This window comes from Phodopus roborovskii, unplaced genomic scaffold (genome assembly GCF_943737965.1).
Source record: "Phodopus roborovskii unplaced genomic scaffold, PHOROB, whole genome shotgun sequence".
Taxonomy (NCBI): Eukaryota; Metazoa; Chordata; class Mammalia; order Rodentia; family Cricetidae; genus Phodopus; species Phodopus roborovskii.
In genome coordinates this window covers 25,331,709-25,337,708 of record NW_026126588.1, presented here as the reverse complement: position 1 = coordinate 25,337,708, position 6,000 = coordinate 25,331,709, and positions in this window count along the sequence as shown.

The following is a 6,000-nucleotide window of genomic DNA, read 5'->3' as shown; positions in this document are numbered from 1 at the left end:
GGGGGTGGATTCGACCTGAACTGGTCCCTGACTCACCTCCTCAGAGGCCAGGTGATGGGGGTCAAAGATCAGGCAGGCAGGGACTCAGGGTGGTCTCACATGCATCTCCTTCCAGATTTCAACAGACACCTTAGAAAAGGCCTTGATAGAAATTTCAATGTTACTTTGTTTTTAAGATATACCTATCAAAACGCAGTGCAGCAGTTAAGAAACTGATTTACATTGTTGCTACTGAGTTGCAGCTGTACAGAGCCCAGACCCCTACCAGTTTATGGTGAGGGAAGGCATTTTATTTACTACTATTTTAAAATACAGGTAACGTGAAAGCTATTCATGTTTGTCTTTCCAAGTTGACAGTTGAGTGGCATTACACACATCCACAGTATTGTGAAACTAATTTCCATCCATCGCCAGATTCTTTCATCAATCCAGACTGAAATTATACACCCAGTAACACTAGCTTCCCACTTCTTCCTCTCCTAGGCTTGGCAACCACCACCCTACTTTCCATTGCTACCGATTTGGTATCCCAAGGCTCCTTGTGCAATTAAAACTATATAATATTTGTCTCTAGTCAAGTTATTTCTTTGTGTGTAATATCTTTGAGGCATATCTATGACCCAGCATGTGCCATAGCTTTTTAGCCTGAATTATGTTCCCTTTGTATATGGTGTGTGTTCCTCTATGTTTGTGTGCATCCCCTTGACCAAATGTTGACCTTGGGTATTGGTCCTCAGGTACTATTCACCTTGTTTTTGAAGCCAGATCTTTCACTGTCCTTGAGGTTAACAACTTAGGCTAGACTGTCTTGCCAGTGAACCCCAGAGATCAACTTGTCTCCACTTCTCCAGAGCTGGGATTGCAGGCAGAACATTATATACCTGGCTGACATTTTGTTTGTTTTTTGATTTTGGTGTGTGTGTGTGTGTGTGTGTGTGTGTGTGTGTGTGTGTGTGTGTGTGAAAGCAGCTTTGGAGAGGTGACTATCATCTTCTTTATGTGGCCTCATGTTTGTTGTTTTGTTTTGTTTTTTGTTTTTCTTCAGTCTGTAAGATCCCTTCAAGTATCTTCTTGATACTTTAGTCTGTTTTTATCGTAGAAAACTTCTATTTTTCCTTCAACTGTGTGACAGCTTTGCTGGATACAGTATTCTGGTTTGGCACTTGTTATCTTTCAGAACTTGAAAGACATCCTTTAAGGCCCTCCTGGTGTTTAAAGTTAGGTTGGATAAGTGCTGTCCTCCCTTGGGCACTCCATTATATGTGACTTGATGTTTCTTTCTGCTGCTTTCTATACAGTGTTCTATTCCTTTATAACAGGATGGAGGACCTCTCTCTGATCTTCTCTGTTTGGAGCCCTAACAACACATCCTTGTGTCGGGATTGGCATCTCTTTTTCTAACTCCAGGAGAAAATTTGTTTTGTTTTGAAAATGGTTTCTATGCATTTAGAATTTGATTTTTCCTACTTCTTTTATATCCATCACACATAGACTCTGGCATAATTTACTGCACAGTTCAGTGAGTGAGTTGGAAGGTGAAGTGTCCTTTTTCTGTCCCCATTCCCCACAATGCCCTCCAGCTTTGTAGGGGGTGATACAGATGCCTCATTTATAGCAGAACATATTTGGAAGTCTCTGTAGTGCCTGGTCTGTGGCCATAATGCCTAGCTATTTTGTCCCTATGGTGAGGCCTGGGATTGAACTCAGGTCCTCAGTCTTGCCCAGCAGACACCTTTACTGATGAAGCTGTCTCTCCAAGCCCTATATTATGTGCACACATTGCTCTTCTTTCCCATGCTTGAGGATCATTTAATTGAGATGGCGGCCTACAGTTTCAGATGTTTAGTCCATTATCACGGTGGGGGAGCATGGTGGCAGGTAGACATGGTGCCAGACATGGTGCTGGAGAGAGAGCAGCTACATGTTCATACACAGGCAACAAGGGTCACACTGAGTGAAACTTGAGCACAATGGACCTCAGAGCCCACCTCCACAGTGATGCATTCCTCTAACAATGCTATACTTACTTCAACAAGGTCACACCTCCTAACAGTGCCACACCCTTTGGGGGCATTTTCTTTCAAACTGTCACACTCCTCAAGCACACAGACATCCCAACATCACAGTATACTCACACCATCTGGGCAATGGCAACGTTTCCCATGCTCCTCAAAGGACCTCATGTTTCTATCTTCCATCAGGGTTGTTACCTCTCTGCCAGCACTAAGCCTCATTAATATTCCAACACCAGAGAGGAAAAGTACCTAATGTCCCAGAAAAAGTCACCCCCAGACTGTGACACAAGAGTCCTATTTGAGCAATCTCTTTCCTTTTTGATAACTGTGATCAGGCAAAGTGTCCATTGTTCTAATACAGCACACTTTGTACTGATTCCTGATCATCCCTGCCATCCCTACTGAAGCCTGGCAGCTGCCTGCTTCCTACGTCTGGCAGCAACTCTGCCAGACAGTCTTCCTGGACAATGGAGAGCAAAATAAGTGACTGACAGTCTCATTCTAGAAGAGAGACTAGACTCTTATCCCGGTCAAACTTAGTGATATTGAGTTTTAAGGATTAAAAGCAAATGAAGGAACAAAATTTACACAGAAAGATGGTTTTAGTAATAATTACAGTAAAAAGGAACTGCCATTGGGATTGTAGCAAACGAGGGTTTAAAAAGAATTCCAGCATTGGAGTGAGGGGGTCTATGGTGGGGAGAGAGAGAGACAGAAAGAGACAGAGAGACAGAGACAGACATGCAGACAGTCTCTCTCTCTCTCTCTCACACACACACACACACACACACACACACACACAGAGAGAGAGAGAGAGGTGATTGGAGAAATACAGGAAGAGTGATGAAACCCAAATAGACTAGGGAGTCTACAATGGAGAGGGGACAGGAGAGAGACGAGATTAATAGTGGAACATAGTGAGCCAGCCAAATCATCTCAAGTGACATGGCTATACATGTGAGTTGGGACTGAATAATTTGACACATGGAAGACATGACAGGAGTGGGCTCCTTTGACATTTGGAATGAGAGGCAACAGACAAGCAAGAATGGGGCAGAGTGATCCCTGAGTCAAGAGATTAGCATTCAAGACCATCAGTAGAAAAGTCTCATTTATATGGCCATAGGTTATCTATAGAATATTTAGTGATGCATGTATCAGTGCAGGATAGTACAGACATACATGTATACACACATGCAAATGAATGTGCACATGCTTAAAACATATGTGCACTTGTCTTTGCGCAGTTAACTAAGAGGAGCCTAGAAGCAATCACCCCAGCATTACCAGCACACATTCATTGCTGCAGATCATGGTTTCTAGTACCATTTCTCAACAAAAGGAATGAGGCACCCTCAGAGAAAGTTACTGATTAACCTGACTTCCCTTTGATCTCTACAATCAGCAGAGCTTCTACAGTGCCATTTCTGAAATTATTTCCATATTCTTCAACATGGCTGTGACCAGGGCAGGGAAGTAAAAGAAATGCTTAGAGGGACCCATAATCATAAGAGGTAAGTAAAAGGGAACAGGAACCAATTGAAGTTGTCTCCTGTAACATAATCTAGAATAATCTGAGCAATACAGTATACTTTAAGACAGAGTATTAAATAAACATCCGAGTTGATACTAACATAAATGAATGAAGGAGTAAATCAAGAAAGGGAGAAAAGAGGTAATTTCTGTGACTTCCAAATAATTCATGTAGATACCCTCAAGGCCTCAAGGGGGAAATCATCTCCTCCCACACAGTGTGTGCAAGTGGTTTCTTCCACAAAAGTGCAGCCCATGGGCAGAGTGTCTTCACAGTGGAGAAATCTGATAAACATTGTAAAGTATGGTGATGGCCTGATGCCTTGGTGTGAACTAATGAAATCTCATATGAATGCAAGATCTTATTATAGGGAAATGGGCATGGGTTCTATGGTGGCTTGGATGGATATGGTCTACATAGGTCATATGTTTGAATACTTTGCTCCAGTTGGTAGAACAGTTTGGGAAGGATTAGGGTGTGTGTAGCCTTTTTTTGGAGGAGATGTGTCACTGGGGGTGGGCTTTGAGGCTGCCAGAGCCTCCTGCATGTGGGTGGAAATGTGAGCTCTCTGCTACTGCTCCAGCCATCCACTGGCTCCTAACTCTGCTCTGCCATCATGGTCTATTCCTGTTAAAAGATGCCTTGGTCATGGTGCTTTATCATGATGATAGAAAATTACTCAAGCTGGGTATAAAGGAATCTTCTGTTTTCTGGAAAACTATTCCTAAACAGAAGGATCTAGGGGGCTAGGGAGACGGCTCAGTCAGTATGGTGCTTGGCACGAGCCTCACTTTACATGTTGCTACGACAATAGCAACTTAAGGAAGGAAATGTCGGTTTGGTTCACATGTCCCAGGGTGTGGTTCATCGTGGCAGACAAATCATGGCAGCAAGGATTGTTGAACTGACACTGACCTCCGACCTTCACATACATCCAAGTAAACATGCCTAAGCACAAGCATGAGCATACATGTGACACAGAATCTAATTTTCAGAGGGTCTTTATTAAGGTTTGATCCTGAAATATCTTCTACATGCTTGTGTTTTGAATGCTTATTCTTCATATAGCTGGGTTATTTTGGAGGTCTATGGAAACTATGGTGGTGGAACCTATGTAGAAGAAGTTCTATGCAAGGGTAGACCTTTGAGTATTATGTCCAGCTCCAGGTTCCTCGCTTGCTTCCAGTTGGGAACAGCCTCTGCTACATGTTCCTGTCACCAGGCACTGAGATGCTTCATCATGTCATGCCTGCCTTTCCTGCCATGATGGACTTAAAACCATGATGAAACCAAAATGAGTCCTTTAGATCCTTACTGGTTTCTGTTGGGAACAGTGCTCAGAGTGATGCAATGGTCACTGATACACTCTTGGAAATGGTCTCTTTCGAGACACAAAGCAATGTCTTAAGTGTCCCATAAAATAAATTAAAAAGAATTAAATGACATACTGTGTATAAAAGCACAGAATAAACATTGCCATTCCAAAAGGGCATAATGAAGAAATCACAGACCAAAGCAGACAGAAACACAGCAGGGTCCAAATCCTGTAGCTCAATGTGGATGTCAAGGGGGACAAATTGGCTTCACACATCCAGCATTGCTTCGTGCTACACATTTCTCTCTCTTGCAATACTTTCACTTCCTGTATGCAGCTCTCCTTGGCATATATCCCCCACCCCAGCTCTGGCATCTCTAGCATCCTGGGGTTATCCCCTGCAACCCATGCTTCATTTCCACAGCCTGATGTAGTAACCTCCCAGAGCCTTCATGCAGCAACTACCCTCATGCACTGCCTGACCTCAGCAGCTCTCAAACTGTGGACGAAGAATCCAAACCTCTTCACTGTTGCATCATTAATGCTTCTGAAAACCAGCACCACATGGATGACCTGCCAAGTTTGTGGATAGTACTGCCAAGTTTGGCTGTCAGCTGGGGATAGACTGTGGCCCCTTTGAACCTCATTAGTAGCAGGTTTTGTTTGCAATTGCTTTCTAGGAGCAGAAGACTCTTTGAGCCTTTGCCTAAGGTAGCAGATGCTGGCTTACCTTAACTGTCCTATTATATTATAATGCGATACAATATATATGCATATATATTAAAGTACTGCACATAGTGCACATACTAAAACCATCTTGAATACAATTGAATACAATTTTACTACCTTAACAATGGTCCCTCTTAAGCCTCCATGTCATCTTTGACCACGGTTTGTCCTAGCACTCTACGATCAGCAACGCCTTTATGATAATATGCGCTTTATCTTTAAAAGAAAGAAACTGCAGTAGATGCAAAGAAAAGTGTCGCCGATTCACTGGCAATGTTTGCGATTTATCACTTTCCTGCACTGTTGCAACTTAAGCAAAAAGAAGAGCTCGCAAGTCCGGGCAACTTCCTGCATGCCTCATTCAAAAGAAAGGCTTCATTAACAGACCCACCAACTACAACAAGCTA